Below are 18,127 nucleotides of genomic sequence, written 5' to 3'. Positions count from 1 at the left end.
ATGAGGGCACTACCTAGTGATTTTTGCCATTGAAAATCGGTTTTATTTGGTATTGTGCTTAGCTACGAATTGTTAAATGTTATTTTTTTGTCATGATGACGAAAAAAGTAAAAAAAAAATAAAATCTGATTTTTTTATGTTTGAAGATTTGACGAACAAAATTTTTTTTTTAACTCTCATAATTTATGTGAACATTTTTTAAACAGCCCATAAAACAAGTGAATAGTATGTATGTATTTGGTTCGTACTTACGTTAAAGTCATTTAAGTAAGATTTTTCATGTGAGATTTTTTCTGTACATTTGCATTGAAAGCAGTGCCCCTGAAAGTAGGCAGTGATTTTTTTTTTTAATTTTAAGTCAACTCATAATTTTTTTTAGAAAAATAAAAAAAAACGTCAAAAATACTTGTTTTGTGGGCTTATTAACATTACATCTATCTTATACTTGCTACTAAAACACCATATGAAATAAAAAAAAAACTAACATTATTTTGTATTTCATGTTGTTATGCCTTAAAGAAACTCAATTCAATCGAAAGGGGTTGAAAACTTGACAACATAATAAATACTGCTCACAACTCACATTGCAATTAATTAAATCTAAAGTCTCGTCGCATTAACTAATATTATTCCAATTGGAATAGAAAAATTTCTCATAAGTTTCAACTTTGATAAGAAGTTTTCGCCAACGACCATACCACGATGAAAATATCGGTTCTCGTCCGATCACCGAAATCAAGCATCGTCGGGCGCGGTTAGTACTTAGATGGGGGACCGCTTGGGAACACCGCGTGTTGTTGGCACACGTGCCTTTTTGCCAGTATAAGGCTCTCTAGTCATACTTTTTTTGTTTTTAATTTTGTATTCTATTTCATGTGTGAAATTTGAAATTTTTTTTTTTTTTTTTAAATTTCGTATGAGGGCACTACCTAGTGATTTTTGCCATTGAAAATCGGTTTTATTTGGTATTGTGCTTAGCTACGAATTGTTTAATGTTATTTTTTTGTCATGATGACGAAAAAAGTAAAAAAAAAAATAAAATCTGATTTTTTTATGTTTGAAGATTTGACGAACAAAATTTTTTTTTTAACTCTCATAATTTATGTGAACATTTTTTAAACAGCCCATAAAATAAGTGAATAGTATGTATGTATTTGGTTCGTACTTACGTTAAAGTCATTTAAGTAAGATTTTTCATGTGAGATTTTTTCTGTACATTTGCATTGAAAGCAGTGCCCCTGAAAGTAGGCAGTGATTTTTTTTTTTTAATTTTAAGTCAACTCATAATTTTTTTTAGAAAAATAAAAAAAAACGTCAAAAATACTTGTTTTGTGGGCTTATTAACATTACATCTATCTTATACTTGCTACTAAAACACCATATGAAATAAAAAAAAAACTAACATTATTTTGTATTTCATGTTGTTATGCCTTAAAGAAACTCAATTCAATCGAAAGGGGTTGAAAACTTGACAACATAATAAATACTGCTCACAACTCACATTGCAATTAATTAAATCTAAAGTCTCGTCGCATTAACTAATATTATTCCAATTGGAATAGAAAAATTTCTCATAAGTTTCAACTTTGATAAGAAGTTTTCGCCAACGACCATACCACGATGAAAATATCGGTTCTCGTCCGATCACCGAAATCAAGCATCGTCGGGCGCGGTTAGTACTTAGATGGGGGACCGCTTGGGAACACCGCGTGTTGTTGGCACACGTGCCTTTTTGCCAGTATAAGGCTCTCTAGTCATACTTTTTTTGTTTTTAATTTTGTATTCTATTTCATGTGTGAAATTTGAAAATTTTTTTTTTTTTTTTAAATTTCGTATGAGGGCACTACCCAGGGGCGTACACTCCCTTGGGGCAAGCGGGGCGGCGCCCCGGGGCCCCCGACCGAATCCAGGGCCCCCACTGGAGACAATGCAGATAATATAATATATTGATTTAAAAAAAAGGTTACCCCAACAAAATAAACTGCTATTTTCAAAGAAAAATTATAATAATCTTAGGGCCCCAAAAAATATTACTTGAAAAATCTTTGCAACCACAAATAATACATTAGAGGCCCTAAAAAAGCAAAAAAAGTTTTGTTAATGGCATACCAAATATTACTCAAGTCAATACATTATGGGCCCCAAAAAAGCAAACATCTTCAGGTCAGGGGCCCCAAAAGCCTTTACTTCAGGGCCCCCAAAAAATTAAATTTAAAAAAAAAAATAGTTTTTTTAAATTAAATTACATTTGTTGATGGATTACTAAATATTACTTTAGGAGCCCTAAAAAAATATGACTTCGGGGCTCCAAAAATATTATATGAAGGGTCCCAAAAAATAATTTTTCAGGAGCCCCGTTAGTTGAAAGGCAATCAAATATTAATTGGGGGCCCCAAACTCTATTACTAAGGAGCCCAAAAATATTCATCAAATTTTTTGATGGCATGACAAATAATATTATTTGAGGATCATCAAAACCTTTTACTTCAGTTTTTCAAAACAATCAAATGTAAAATTAAATATCAATTCAGGGGCCCCAACACAAATACATCAGGGCCCAAAATAAAAACATTACGTTATTGGTTGCATTCCGAATATTACTTCGGAACAGAGGCCCCAATACCAATAATATTTTAGGGGCCTCTAAGCACTTAATTTTGAGGCCCCAAAAATAATTTTTCAGGGGCCCCAAAAGAAATAAACTATGTTTGATGATAGAAAATCAGATGTGTACATATTACTTCAGAACAGAGGCCCCAAGAACTATTAATTCTAAGCTAAACAAATTTTTATTTTAGAGGTCTCTAAATATTTAATTTTTGGGGCCCCTATTTCAAGTATTTACTACTTTTATGATAGACATTTTAAGTAAGTATAGCAAAGTGCATAACGAACATATTAAAACATTAAAATAAACCTAAAAATAAATAAGCCATACAAAAAAAATGGGTATGGTTTGTTTCGCTTTTCTTATTTCGGTTTTTGGTTGTTTCGTCTAAGTCGATTCGCTATTTTATTGTTTTGTATTTTTGTTGTTTAGTTTTTTATTTATTTCGTTTTTCCTTATTTCGACAAACTTATACTCCGTTTTCTTATAACTTCGTTTTTAGTTTATTTTGTTATTGATTACTTCGTTTTTTCATTATTTAGTTTTGGAATTAAGTCGCCTTTAGTTCAATTGGACTTTAATTATTTCGCCACCATTTGTTTCGCCCATTTTTTTGTGGATGTTAATAGCTTAAGGGCGTTAAAATTCGCGCGAATTTTAACGATCTTAGGCTATTAACATCCACAAAAAAATGGCGAAACAAATGGTGGCGAATAATTCGCGTCATTTTGAGTGCCTGTTAATTTTAAAAATGCCCAAAAAAAAAACAACGAATTCGTTACAATTTAAGGTAACAGATCTTTTATATTATAAGGATTTGCTTATCTTTATCCAAAAGTCTTCAAAACCCAAAACAATCCACAAAACTGAAGACGGAATAACCAGATCCCAAAATAAACTAAAAGCGAAATGAACCTTGACGAAACAACTCATTGGACTTGTAATGAAAATGCGAAATAAATAAAAATCAAGAAGACACAAGGCGAAGTTATAGTTGGGCGAAGTGATCGAAATACGAAGTAAACGAAAACCTAAATAAGGGATGGCGAACTAAACAAAAAAAATTGTGTCAAAAACGAAATATAAGAAATCGAAGTAAAAAAGGCGAAACAATAGGCACCCAAAAAAAATGTATGGCGTATACTTACTTTTTTTTGTATCTAAGGGGCCCCCAAATATCAAAGGGGCCCAAACTTAAGTCTTGCCTCGGGGCCCCGGCGACTCAACGTACGCCACTGGCACTACCTAGTGATTTTTGCCATTGAAAATCGGTTTTATTTGGTATTGTGCTTAGCTACGAATTGTTTAATGTTATTTTTTTGTCATGATGACGAAAAAAGTAAAAAAAAAATAAAATCTGATTTTTTTATGTTTGAAGATTTGACGAACAAATTTTTTTTTTTAACTCTCATAATTTATGTGAACATTTTTTAAACAGCCCATAAAATAAGTGAATAGTATGTATGTATTTGGTTCGTACTTACGTTAAAGTCATTTAAGTAAGATTTTTCATGTGAGATTTTTTCTGTACATTTGCATTGAAAGCAGTGCCCCTGAAAGTAGGCAGTGATTTTTTTTTAAATTTTAAGTCAACTCATAATTTTTTTTAGAAAAATAAAAAAAAACGTCAAAAATACTTGTTTTGTGGGCTTATTAACATTACATCTATCTTATACTTGCTACTAAAACACCATATGAAATAAAAAAAAAACTAACATTATTTTGTATTTCATGTTGTTATGCCTTAAAGAAACTCAATTCAATCGAAAGGGGTTGAAAACTTGACAACATAATAAATACTGCTCACAACTCACATTGCAATTAATTAAATCTAAAGTCTCGTCGCATTAACTAATATTATTCCAATTGGAATAGAAAAATTTCTCATAAGTTTCAACTTTGATAAGAAGTTTTCGCCAACGACCATACCACGATGAAAATATCGGTTCTCGTCCGATCACCGAAATCAAGCATCGTCGGGCGCGGTTAGTACTTAGATGGGGGACCGCTTGGGAACACCGCGTGTTGTTGGCACACGTGCCTTTTTGCCAGTATAAGGCTCTCTAGTCATACTTTTTTTGTTTTTAATTTTGTATTCTATTTCATGTGTGAAATTTGAAATTTTTTTTTTTTTTTTTAAATTTCGTATGAGGGCACTACCTAGTGATTTTTGCCATTGAAAATCGGTTTTATTTGGTATTGTGCTTAGCTACGAATTGTTTAATGTTATTTTTTTGTCATGATGACGAAAAAAGTAAAAAAAAAAATAAAATCTGATTTTTTTATGTTTGAAGATTTGACGAACAAAATTTTTTTTTTAACTCTCATAATTTATGTGAACATTTTTTAAACAGCCCATAAAATAAGTGAATAGTATGTATGTATTTGGTTCGTACTTACGTTAAAGTCATTTAAGTAAGATTTTTCATGTGAGATTTTTTCTGTACATTTGCATTGAAAGCAGTGCCCCTGAAAGTAGGCAGTGATTTTTTTTTTTAAATTTTAAGTCAACTCATAATTTTTTTTAGAAAAATAAAAAAAAACGTCAAAAATACTTGTTTTGTGGGCTTATTAACATTACATCTATCTTATACTTGCTACTAAAACACCATATGAAATAAAAAAAAAACTAACATTATTTTGTATTTCATGTTGTTATGCCTTAAAGAAACTCAATTCAATCGAAAGGGGTTGAAAACTTGACAACATAATAAATACTGCTCACAACTCACATTGCAATTAATTAAATCTAAAGTCTCGTCGCATTAACTAATATTATTCCAATTGGAATAGAAAAATTTCTCATAAGTTTCAACTTTGATAAGAAGTTTTCGCCAACGACCATACCACGATGAAAATATCGGTTCTCGTCCGATCACCGAAATCAAGCATCGTCGGGCGCGGTTAGTACTTAGATGGGGGACCGCTTGGGAACACCGCGTGTTGTTGGCACACGTGCCTTTTTGCCAGTATAAGGCTCTCTAGTCATACTTTTTTTGTTTTTAATTTTGTATTCTATTTCATGTGTGAAATTTGAAAATTTTTTTTTTTTTTTTAAATTTCGTATGAGGGCACTACCCAGGGGCGTACACTCCCTTGGGGCAAGCGGGGCGGCGCCCCGGGGCCCCCGACCGAATCCAGGGCCCCCACTGGAGACAATGCAGATAATATAATATATTGATTTAAAAAAAAGGTTACCCCAACAAAATAAACTGCTATTTTCAAAGAAAAATTATAATAATCTTAGGGCCCCAAAAAATATTACTTGAAAAATCTTTGCAACCACAAATAATACATTAGAGGCCCTAAAAAAGCAAAAAAAGTTTTGTTAATGGCATACCAAATATTACTCAAGTCAATACATTATGGGCCCCAAAAAAGCAAACATCTTCAGGTCAGGGGCCCCAAAAGCCTTTACTTCAGGGCCCCCAAAAAATTAAATTTAAAAAAAAAAATAGTTTTTTTAAATTAAATTACATTTGTTGATGGATTACTAAATATTACTTTAGGAGCCCTAAAAAAATATGACTTCGGGGCTCCAAAAATATTATATGAAGGGTCCCAAAAAATAATTTTTCAGGAGCCCCGTTAGTTGAAAGGCAATCAAATATTAATTGGGGGCCCCAAACTCTATTACTAAGGAGCCCAAAAATATTCATCAAATTTTTTGATGGCATGACAAATAATATTATTTGAGGATCATCAAAACCTTTTACTTCAGTTTTTCAAAACAATCAAATGTAAAATTAAATATCAATTCAGGGGCCCCAACACAAATACATCAGGGCCCAAAATAAAAACATTACGTTATTGGTTGCATTCCGAATATTACTTCGGAACAGAGGCCCCAATACCAATAATATTTTAGGGGCCTCTAAGCACTTAATTTTGAGGCCCCAAAAATAATTTTTCAGGGGCCCCAAAAGAAATAAACTATGTTTGATGATAGAAAATCAGATGTGTACATATTACTTCAGAACAGAGGCCCCAAGAACTATTAATTCTAAGCTAAACAAATTTTTATTTTAGAGGTCTCTAAATATTTAATTTTTGGGGCCCCTATTTCAAGTATTTACTACTTTTATGATAGACATTTTAAGTAAGTATAGCAAAGTGCATAACGAACATATTAAAACATTAAAATAAACCTAAAAATAAATAAGCCATACAAAAAAAATGGGTATGGTTTGTTTCGCTTTTCTTATTTCGGTTTTTGGTTGTTTCGTCTAAGTCGATTCGCTATTTTATTGTTTTGTATTTTTGTTGTTTAGTTTTTTATTTATTTCGTTTTTCCTTATTTCGACAAACTTATACTCCGTTTTCTTATAACTTCGTTTTTAGTTTATTTTGTTATTGATTACTTCGTTTTTTCATTATTTAGTTTTGGAATTAAGTCGCCTTTAGTTCAATTGGACTTTAATTATTTCGCCACCATTTGTTTCGCCCATTTTTTTGTGGATGTTAATAGCCTAAGGGCGTTAAAATTCGCGCGAATTTTAACGCCCTTAGGCTATTAACATCCACAAAAAAATGGCGAAACAAATGGTGGCGAATAATTCGCGTCATTTTGAGTGCCTGTTAATTTTAAAAATGCCCAAAAAAAAAACAACGAATTCGTTACAATTTAAGGTAACAGATCTTTTATATTATAAGGATTTGCTTATCTTTATCCAAAAGTCTTCAAAACCCAAAACAATCCACAAAACTGAAGACGGAATAACCAGATCCCAAAATAAACTAAAAGCGAAATGAACCTTGACGAAACAACTCATTGGACTTGTAATGAAAATGCGAAATAAATAAAAATCAAGAAGACACAAGGCGAAGTTATAGTTGGGCGAAGTGATCGAAATACGAAGTAAACGAAAACCTAAATAAGGGATGGCGAACTAAACAAAAAAAATTGTGTCAAAAACGAAATATAAGAAATCGAAGTAAAAAAGGCGAAACAATAGGCACCCAAAAAAAATGTATGGCGTATACTTACTTTTTTTTGTATCTAAGGGGCCCCCAAATATCAAAGGGGCCCAAACTTAAGTCTTGCCTCGGGGCCCCGGCGACTCAACGTACGCCACTGGCACTACCTAGTGATTTTTGCCATTGAAAATCGGTTTTATTTGGTATTGTGCTTAGCTACGAATTGTTTAATGTTATTTTTTTGTCATGATGACGAAAAAAGTAAAAAAAAAATAAAATCTGATTTTTTTATGTTTGAAGATTTGACGAACAAATTTTTTTTTTTAACTCTCATAATTTATGTGAACATTTTTTAAACAGCCCATAAAATAAGTGAATAGTATGTATGTATTTGGTTCGTACTTACGTTAAAGTCATTTAAGTAAGATTTTTCATGTGAGATTTTTTCTGTACATTTGCATTGAAAGCAGTGCCCCTGAAAGTAGGCAGTGATTTTTTTTTAAATTTTAAGTCAACTCATAATTTTTTTTAGAAAAATAAAAAAAAACGTCAAAAATACTTGTTTTGTGGGCTTATTAACATTACATCTATCTTATACTTGCTACTAAAACACCATATGAAATAAAAAAAAAACTAACATTATTTTGTATTTCATGTTGTTATGCCTTAAAGAAACTCAATTCAATCGAAAGGGGTTGAAAACTTGACAACATAATAAATACTGCTCACAACTCACATTGCAATTAATTAAATCTAAAGTCTCGTCGCATTAACTAATATTATTCCAATTGGAATAGAAAAATTTCTCATAAGTTTCAACTTTGATAAGAAGTTTTCGCCAACGACCATACCACGATGAAAATATCGGTTCTCGTCCGATCACCGAAATCAAGCATCGTCGGGCGCGGTTAGTACTTAGATGGGGGACCGCTTGGGAACACCGCGTGTTGTTGGCACACGTGCCTTTTTGCCAGTATAAGGCTCTCTAGTCATACTTTTTTTGTTTTTAATTTTGTATTCTATTTCATGTGTGAAATTTGAATTTTTTTTTTTTTTTTTTTAATTTCGTATGAGGGCACTACCTAGTGATTTTTGCCATTGAAAATCGGTTTTATTTGGTATTGTGCTTAGCTACGAATTGTTTAATGTTATTTTTTTGTCATGATGACGAAAAAAGTAAAAAAAAAATAAAATCTGATTTTTTTATGTTTGAAGATTTGACGAACAAAATTTTTTTTTTAACTCTCATAATTTATGTGAACATTTTTTAAACAGCCCATAAAATAAGTGAATAGTATGTATGTATTTGGTTCGTACTTACGTTAAAGTCATTTAAGTAAGATTTTTCATGTGAGATTTTTTCTGTACATTTGCATTGAAAGCAGTGCCCCTGAAAGTAGGCAGTGATTTTTTTTTTAAATTTTAAGTCAACTCATAATTTTTTTTAGAAAAATAAAAAAAAACGTCAAAAATACTTGTTTTGTGGGCTTATTAACATTACATCTATCTTATACTTGCTACTAAAACACCATATGAAATAAAAAAAAAAACTAACATTATTTTGTATTTCATGTTGTTATGCCTTAAAGAAACTCAATTCAATCGAAAGGGGTTGAAAACTTGACAACATAATAAATACTGCTCACAACTCACATTGCAATTAATTAAATCTAAAGTCTCGTCGCATTAACTAATATTATTCCAATTGGAATAGAAAAATTTCTCATAAGTTTCAACTTTGATAAGAAGTTTTCGCCAACGACCATACCACGATGAAAATATCGGTTCTCGTCCGATCACCGAAATCAAGCATCGTCGGGCGCGGTTAGTACTTAGATGGGGGACCGCTTGGGAACACCGCGTGTTGTTGGCACACGTGCCTTTTTGCCAGTATAAGGCTCTCTAGTCATACTTTTTTTGTTTTTAATTTTGTATTCTATTTCATGTGTGAAATTTGAATTTTTTTTTTTTTTTTTTTAATTTCGTATGAGGGCACTACCTAGTGATTTTTGCCATTGAAAATCGGTTTTATTTGGTATTGTGCTTAGCTACGAATTGTTTAATGTTATTTTTTTGTCACGATGACGAAAAAAGTAAAAAAAAATAAAATCTGATTTTTTTATGTTTGAAGATTTGACGAACAAATTTTTTTTTTAACTCTCATAATTTATGTGAACATTTTTTAAACAGCCCATAAAATAAGTGAATAGTATGTATGTATTTGGTTCGTACTTACGTTAAAGTCATTTAAGTAAGATTTTTCATGTGAGATTTTTTCTGTACATTTGCATTGAAAGCAGTGCCCCTGAAAGTAGGCAGTGATTTTTTTTTTAAATTTTAAGTCAACTCATAATTTTTTTTAGAAAAATAAAAAAAAACGTCAAAAATACTTGTTTTGTGGGCTTATTAACATTACATCTATCTTATACTTGCTACTAAAACACCATATGAAATAAAAAAAAAACTAACATTATTTTGTATTTCATGTTGTTATGCCTTAAAGAAACTCAATTCAATCGAAAGGGGTTGAAAACTTGACAACATAATAAATACTGCTCACAACTCACATTGCAATTAATTAAATCTAAAGTCTCGTCGCATTAACTAATATTATTCCAATTGGAATAGAAAAATTTCTCATAAGTTTCAACTTTGATAAGAAGTTTTCGCCAACGACCATACCACGATGAAAATATCGGTTCTCGTCCGATCACCGAAATCAAGCATCGTCGGGCGCGGTTAGTACTTAGATGGGGGACCGCTTGGGAACACCGCGTGTTGTTGGCACACGTGCCTTTTTGCCAGTATAAGGCTCTCTAGTCATACTTTTTTTGTTTTTAATTTTGTATTCTATTTCATGTGTGAAATTTGAAATTTTTTTTTTTTTTTTTAAATTTCGTATGAGGGCACTACCTAGTGATTTTTGCCATTGAAAATCGGTTTTATTTGGTATTGTGCTTAGCTACGAATTGTTTAATGTTATTTTTTTGTCATGATGACGAAAAAAGTAAAAAAAAAAATAAAATCTGATTTTTTTATGTTTGAAGATTTGACGAACAAAATTTTTTTTTTAACTCTCATAATTTATGTGAACATTTTTTAAACAGCCCATAAAATAAGTGAATAGTATGTATGTATTTGGTTCGTACTTACGTTAAAGTCATTTAAGTAAGATTTTTCATGTGAGATTTTTTCTGTACATTTGCATTGAAAGCAGTGCCCCTGAAAGTAGGCAGTGATTTTTTTTTTTAAATTTTAAGTCAACTCATAATTTTTTTTAGAAAAATAAAAAAAAACGTCAAAAATACTTGTTTTGTGGGCTTATTAACATTACATCTATCTTATACTTGCTACTAAAACACCATATGAAATAAAAAAAAAACTAACATTATTTTGTATTTCATGTTGTTATGCCTTAAAGAAACTCAATTCAATCGAAAGGGGTTGAAAACTTGACAACATAATAAATACTGCTCACAACTCACATTGCAATTAATTAAATCTAAAGTCTCGTCGCATTAACTAATATTATTCCAATTGGAATAGAAAAATTTCTCATAAGTTTCAACTTTGATAAGAAGTTTTCGCCAACGACCATACCACGATGAAAATATCGGTTCTCGTCCGATCACCGAAATCAAGCATCGTCGGGCGCGGTTAGTACTTAGATGGGGGACCGCTTGGGAACACCGCGTGTTGTTGGCACACGTGCCTTTTTGCCAGTATAAGGCTCTCTAGTCATACTTTTTTTGTTTTTAATTTTGTATTCTATTTCATGTGTGAAATTTGAAAATTTTTTTTTTTTTTTTAAATTTCGTATGAGGGCACTACCCAGGGGCGTACACTCCCTTGGGGCAAGCGGGGCGGCGCCCCGGGGCCCCCGACCGAATCCAGGGCCCCCACTGGAGACAATGCAGATAATATAATATATTGATTTAAAAAAAAGGTTACCCCAACAAAATAAACTGCTATTTTCAAAGAAAAATTATAATAATCTTAGGGCCCCAAAAAATATTACTTGAAAAATCTTTGCAACCACAAATAATACATTAGAGGCCCTAAAAAAGCAAAAAAAGTTTTGTTAATGGCATACCAAATATTACTCAAGTCAATACATTATGGGCCCCAAAAAAGCAAACATCTTCAGGTCAGGGGCCCCAAAAGCCTTTACTTCAGGGCCCCCAAAAAATTAAATTTAAAAAAAAAAATAGTTTTTTTAAATTAAATTACATTTGTTGATGGATTACTAAATATTACTTTAGGAGCCCTAAAAAAATATGACTTCGGGGCTCCAAAAATATTATATGAAGGGTCCCAAAAAATAATTTTTCAGGAGCCCCGTTAGTTGAAAGGCAATCAAATATTAATTGGGGGCCCCAAACTCTATTACTAAGGAGCCCAAAAATATTCATCAAATTTTTTGATGGCATGACAAATAATATTATTTGAGGATCATCAAAACCTTTTACTTCAGTTTTTCAAAACAATCAAATGTAAAATTAAATATCAATTCAGGGGCCCCAACACAAATACATCAGGGCCCAAAATAAAAACATTACGTTATTGGTTGCATTCCGAATATTACTTCGGAACAGAGGCCCCAATACCAATAATATTTTAGGGGCCTCTAAGCACTTAATTTTGAGGCCCCAAAAATAATTTTTCAGGGGCCCCAAAAGAAATAAACTATGTTTGATGATAGAAAATCAGATGTGTACATATTACTTCAGAACAGAGGCCCCAAGAACTATTAATTCTAAGCTAAACAAATTTTTATTTTAGAGGTCTCTAAATATTTAATTTTTGGGGCCCCTATTTCAAGTATTTACTACTTTTATGATAGACATTTTAAGTAAGTATAGCAAAGTGCATAACGAACATATTAAAACATTAAAATAAACCTAAAAATAAATAAGCCATACAAAAAAAATGGGTATGGTTTGTTTCGCTTTTCTTATTTCGGTTTTTGGTTGTTTCGTCTAAGTCGATTCGCTATTTTATTGTTTTGTATTTTTGTTGTTTAGTTTTTTATTTATTTCGTTTTTCCTTATTTCGACAAACTTATACTCCGTTTTCTTATAACTTCGTTTTTAGTTTATTTTGTTATTGATTACTTCGTTTTTTCATTATTTAGTTTTGGAATTAAGTCGCCTTTAGTTCAATTGGACTTTAATTATTTCGCCACCATTTGTTTCGCCCATTTTTTTGTGGATGTTAATAGCCTAAGGGCGTTAAAATTCGCGCGAATTTTAACGCCCTTAGGCTATTAACATCCACAAAAAAATGGCGAAACAAATGGTGGCGAATAATTCGCGTCATTTTGAGTGCCTGTTAATTTTAAAAATGCCCAAAAAAAAAACAACGAATTCGTTACAATTTAAGGTAACAGATCTTTTATATTATAAGGATTTGCTTATCTTTATCCAAAAGTCTTCAAAACCCAAAACAATCCACAAAACTGAAGACGGAATAACCAGATCCCAAAATAAACTAAAAGCGAAATGAACCTTGACGAAACAACTCATTGGACTTGTAATGAAAATGCGAAATAAATAAAAATCAAGAAGACACAAGGCGAAGTTATAGTTGGGCGAAGTGATCGAAATACGAAGTAAACGAAAACCTAAATAAGGGATGGCGAACTAAACAAAAAAAATTGTGTCAAAAACGAAATATAAGAAATCGAAGTAAAAAAGGCGAAACAATAGGCACCCAAAAAAAATGTATGGCGTATACTTACTTTTTTTTGTATCTAAGGGGCCCCCAAATATCAAAGGGGCCCAAACTTAAGTCTTGCCTCGGGGCCCCGGCGACTCAACGTACGCCACTGGCACTACCTAGTGATTTTTGCCATTGAAAATCGGTTTTATTTGGTATTGTGCTTAGCTACGAATTGTTTAATGTTATTTTTTTGTCATGATGACGAAAAAAGTAAAAAAAAAATAAAATCTGATTTTTTTATGTTTGAAGATTTGACGAACAAATTTTTTTTTTTAACTCTCATAATTTATGTGAACATTTTTTAAACAGCCCATAAAATAAGTGAATAGTATGTATGTATTTGGTTCGTACTTACGTTAAAGTCATTTAAGTAAGATTTTTCATGTGAGATTTTTTCTGTACATTTGCATTGAAAGCAGTGCCCCTGAAAGTAGGCAGTGATTTTTTTTTAAATTTTAAGTCAACTCATAATTTTTTTTAGAAAAATAAAAAAAAACGTCAAAAATACTTGTTTTGTGGGCTTATTAACATTACATCTATCTTATACTTGCTACTAAAACACCATATGAAATAAAAAAAAAACTAACATTATTTTGTATTTCATGTTGTTATGCCTTAAAGAAACTCAATTCAATCGAAAGGGGTTGAAAACTTGACAACATAATAAATACTGCTCACAACTCACATTGCAATTAATTAAATCTAAAGTCTCGTCGCATTAACTAATATTATTCCAATTGGAATAGAAAAATTTCTCATAAGTTTCAACTTTGATAAGAAGTTTTCGCCAACGACCAACCATACCACGATGAAAATATCGGTTCTCGTCCGATCACCGAAATCAAGCATCGTCGGGCGCGGTTAGTACTTAGATGGGGGACCGCTTGGGAACACCGCGTGTTGTTGGCACACGTGCCTTTTTGCCAGTATAAGGCTCTCTAGTCATACTTTTTTTGTTTTTAATTTTGTATTCTATTTCATGTGTGAAATTTGAAATTTTTTTTTTTTTTTTAAATTTCGTATGAGGGCACTACCTAGTGATTTTTGCCATTGAAAATCGGTTTTATTTGGTATTGTGCTTAGCTACGAATTGTTAAATGTTTTTTTTTGTCATGATGACGAAAAAAGTTAAAAAAAAAATTAAAATCTGATTTTTTTTTTGTTTGAAGATTTGACGAACAAATTTTTTTTTTAACTCTCATAACCCCCCCCCGAAATTTTTTTTTTTTTCAAAAAATCAAAAGATATAGTATAAAAAAAAATACCTACAAGTCTAATATTTGCAGTACTAAATGGTTTGTTTTTGTATTTTAGTAATTTAATTACCTATCTGAAAATCTCCCTAAAAGTCTCTACCAATTTCGTATCGTTAAAGAAGCTGTCGATGAAGTTTTTAAAAGGAAAAACAACAATTTTGTGGTCCATTACAACGTTTGGTAAGGGATTTTCAAAAAACTAGTTTTTACCTCTTTGATCATTTCCTAAAGCACTATGTAAACACCTTAAAATGTTTTTTTAAGAAACCTTTAAATAACACAAGTAGGGGAGAGTGGGTACGAAAGTAACAATTTGTATATTTTGTGCCATATCTTGAAACCTAAAATACATAACTAAATGAAACAACGCGCATGTTGATAAGTGGACATTTGGCTACCATTAAATACTTATTTTTTTCCCAACTTTCTACTTTCTCTGGCTGTATGCTGTGAAAAAGAGATGAAAGTCGAATGTTACAATCGTCCTTTTCGTTGTTTCGATTGTAACACAATGAAAGGACGATTGTAACACCATATAAATGCTATAGAAAATAAGAGATATATTAATTTTACTTCATATTTATTTTCAAAATTCAATTAAAATGTAAATCAAGTACCTTATTTGGAAAAAAAAGTATGTACAAACATGATATTAATGTAATCAGCGTTGACCTTGAGATACATCAAATTCAATTTGGTTTCAGCTCAGGTATTAAATATAAACTTATATAAACTAAGAAATTCACTTTAAATACAATATTATCGCTAATAGGAGGGAAAAATAATTAAAATCATGATTCAATTTTAAATTTAAAATCAAAAAAGATAAATTATAAACATAAAATCAGCATTATAACATGTTACAAACGTCCACACAAAAAATGTTACAACCGTCCACATCTCTTTTTTGTTTATTAAAAACAGAAATAAAAAGAAACTATTGTGTCCATTATAAAAACATAAACACTATTCGTTTCAGAAAACAATGAGCTTTGTCTAGGTTTTTACCACTTTATCAAAAAATGAAAATTGGAAAAAATACAACGAAAAACACACCACGGACAAAATTTTTTTTTTATAGAAATTTTGCATTTTTAAATTTATTTGGCACAGTTCATAACTTAGACATTTGGATTTTTGTGAGTGCATTCAGGACTTAATTGCTCAGAATTCTGCATTTAAAAATCAACGTATACAGTCTTTTGTTAGAATCCAGTGTTACAATCGGGACATGTTACTTTCGTACTCACTCTCCCCTATTTATCTACAAGGTTTTTGGTGTCGAGGCTAAACTATACTTTTTCAAAGGGTTGCTGAACTCGAATCCGAAGATAAAAATATTCGATCACATCTCGTTTTTGAAATATTACCGTTAAATCTATTTAAGTCTTTCCGACATCTTATCCTTTTATTTCAGAGAGTACCTATGTAAAATTTTTCGTTATATTTTTAGCTTTCTATTTATCAAATTGTTTCAAATTAGAAAATTAGCTCATGCCAAACAACTTGGATTGTTTAAAATTTTTATTTTTAAGTATTCCCGATTTAATTTAGAACTAAATTGATATAATAGAATATTTCAATTTTTTGCTACAAAATTTTAGTGGGAGAAAAATTTCATTTTTCAATGTTTTTATATATAAAATTGTGCGAAATCATTTTTTGTATAAAGCCTAATAATGGTTCAAATTTATTTCTTCAAAAAAAATTTCTTGCTCGCTAACGCTCGCAATTTATATCAAATAACTTATCATTCCTTCTACCAATTTAAACTAGAAATGCCGCCGAATATTCGGCCATTTTATACTCGGTACATTAAATTCTTCTACGGTAAGCAGAACTATTTTAAACTTTTAACTATGAATTTCTCTCCTAAAAAATACTTAAAAAGGATATTGGCAAGTTTTTCGCTCTGACACAGTTCTAATGACCATTTGCTTTAGCGGAATTAAGAATCGACTGCAGTTACATATAAGGCGCGTTTTTTCTACAACTCAGTAGCTACTCATTTTTTTATTTTATTCGAAAAACAATAAAAAAAATACTTACTTGTGTAATTTTTATTATTGTTTTGCGAATAAAATCAAAAATGAGTAGCAACTGAGTAATAGAAAAACACGCCTATAGTTGATAAAAAAGTTTTGTGAATCTTAAAAAAAAAATTTGTTTGGTCTTTTGTTTGTATAATAGCCTTCTTGAAGAAGCTTATGGATGTATACGCACCAAATTCACTCGTTTTCATTCATTGACTTGATAGTTTTCATTTAGCAGACCAAACGGTAAACAAAATAAATGAAATCCTGATCCTTATTTCCAAAGTCATTCCGAGAAATAAAAAAAATACTATAGAGGATTTTTCTTTAGTATTTTTCGTTAATGATTGTCACGAAATTTTTACACAGTGTGGCAATCGTGGCTCTGTTAGATATTAGACCCCTGTTCTTATAATTTTTAGTCGGTATTGTTTTTAATAGAATACTGAAGAATTCCAATTTTTGCATTGGATGTTTGGAAATGTTCTTAAGAAAAATCAATTCCATTAATTTCCCTATTATAATTTATTTATTTTTTTAAATAAAATACATTCTTATCTGTCCATTGAATAGACTAAAATATAAACTACGCAATAATCCATCTTTTGAAACAATTAAAAACCGTTATTAATGATACCTCACAATGCTTTATTCGAAGTGTTTTTTTTTAATTTTGAAATAACTTAGTCCATTTGTCAACAAATGACTGATAACGATAAACAAAAGTATTCGTTTGCTAATTTTTACAGACAAATTTTTTACTTTAATTATGCGTTTTGCTCATTCAACAAAATAATATTATTTTTAATAAATAAAAGTAATCGTTTATTGTTGTTAACAGTATAATATGTTTACTTCGATAAGTACTGAGTTATGTACCTTTAGAATAAGACTATTATGATAACAGGAATTGATTAAAACACAATTTTATGTTTTGGAACGTAAATTTTATGAAAAAGATTATATTTGATCTTGAGAGTTTCGAAGTAAGGAACTATGGCAAACCCTGTCGGACAATTTCTTTTTGTTTTCCATTGCTTAGAAAAAAGATTAAATTATATCGTACATTTTTTGTATGAAAAAAATATTTTTTTAACTTTAAATATATTTATTGTGCTTTTAAAACAAACTAACCAGAACAATACTTAAGTACATCAGTTCCTAATATATTCAAGATAATATGTTCCAAATTTCATTCAATTATTCAAAGAAACAAAGAAGTTACAGATTTTTGAGACGCTCAACCTCGTTTCGTCCCATAGTGGGGCGTGGCAACCGCCCATTTCCGCTGAATTTTCATAAAATATTATAGAGCACTTCTGATTATCGCAGAATGTTGAAATTTGGTAGAACGGTAGAACTGGTAGTTTATACAAAGGAAAAAATTTAAAATTTGAGAATTTCAGCCAGGGGGCGTGGCAACCACCCCCATTTTCACTGAATTTTCATCAAATATAGAGACTTTCAATTCTACAGCCATACCTTGCAAAAAGTAGTGCAATCACAACAAAAACATAGGTACTGTTAAAAAAAGAGCCAAGTTCTCCTATGTTGAAATTATGCTGGCACAAAAAGTACTGAGATGTAAAAGT

At 30.8% G+C, this 18,127-nt stretch overlaps 1 long non-coding RNA gene, 8 other non-coding genes and 1 pseudogene across 9 annotated transcripts; 9 read left to right on the top strand and 1 right to left on the bottom strand.

Moving 5' to 3' along the window:
* Window positions 1-684: 684 nt before the first annotated feature.
* LOC129917296 (5S ribosomal RNA) lies at window positions 685-803 on the top strand. Its single transcript, XR_008772663.1, has one exon. It is a non-coding gene; the product is annotated as a 5S ribosomal RNA (ribosomal RNA).
* A 799-nt stretch (window positions 804-1,602) lies between these two features.
* LOC129917284 (5S ribosomal RNA) lies at window positions 1,603-1,721 on the top strand. The gene has a single exon (XR_008772652.1). It is a non-coding gene; the product is annotated as a 5S ribosomal RNA (ribosomal RNA).
* Window positions 1,722-4,523: 2,802 nt separating this feature from the next.
* LOC129917272 (5S ribosomal RNA) lies at window positions 4,524-4,642 on the top strand. The gene has a single exon (XR_008772641.1). It is a non-coding gene; the product is annotated as a 5S ribosomal RNA (ribosomal RNA).
* A 799-nt stretch (window positions 4,643-5,441) lies between these two features.
* Window positions 5,442-5,560, top strand: LOC129917261 (5S ribosomal RNA). Its single transcript, XR_008772630.1, has one exon. It is a non-coding gene; the product is annotated as a 5S ribosomal RNA (ribosomal RNA).
* Window positions 5,561-7,910: 2,350 nt separating this feature from the next.
* LOC129916643 (uncharacterized) lies at window positions 7,911-10,756 on the bottom strand. Its single transcript, XR_008772522.1, has 4 exons — window positions 10,679-10,756; window positions 9,762-9,830; window positions 8,847-8,915; window positions 7,911-8,000 (listed from the first exon to the last, which is right to left on the bottom strand). It is a non-coding gene; the product is annotated as an uncharacterized LOC129916643 (long non-coding RNA).
* On the top strand, window positions 8,363-8,481 carry LOC129917466 (5S ribosomal RNA). Its single transcript, XR_008772821.1, has one exon. It is a non-coding gene; the product is annotated as a 5S ribosomal RNA (ribosomal RNA).
* Window positions 9,280-9,398, top strand: LOC129917455 (5S ribosomal RNA). The gene has a single exon (XR_008772810.1). It is a non-coding gene; the product is annotated as a 5S ribosomal RNA (ribosomal RNA).
* Window positions 10,194-10,312, top strand: LOC129917443 (5S ribosomal RNA). Its single transcript, XR_008772799.1, has one exon. It is a non-coding gene; the product is annotated as a 5S ribosomal RNA (ribosomal RNA).
* Window positions 10,757-11,111: 355 nt separating the features above from the next.
* LOC129917372 (5S ribosomal RNA) lies at window positions 11,112-11,230 on the top strand. The gene has a single exon (XR_008772735.1). It is a non-coding gene; the product is annotated as a 5S ribosomal RNA (ribosomal RNA).
* A 2,802-nt stretch (window positions 11,231-14,032) lies between these two features.
* On the top strand, window positions 14,033-14,155 carry LOC129917408 (5S ribosomal RNA; annotated as a pseudogene).
* The last annotated feature ends 3,972 nt before the right edge of the window (window positions 14,156-18,127 follow it).

The sequence above is a fragment of the Episyrphus balteatus genome, chromosome 3 (assembly GCF_945859705.1).
Source record: "Episyrphus balteatus chromosome 3, idEpiBalt1.1, whole genome shotgun sequence".
Taxonomy (NCBI): Eukaryota; Metazoa; Arthropoda; class Insecta; order Diptera; family Syrphidae; genus Episyrphus; species Episyrphus balteatus.
Note: the sequence above shows the minus strand (reverse complement) of the source record. Positions and strands in the feature narration are given on the sequence as shown.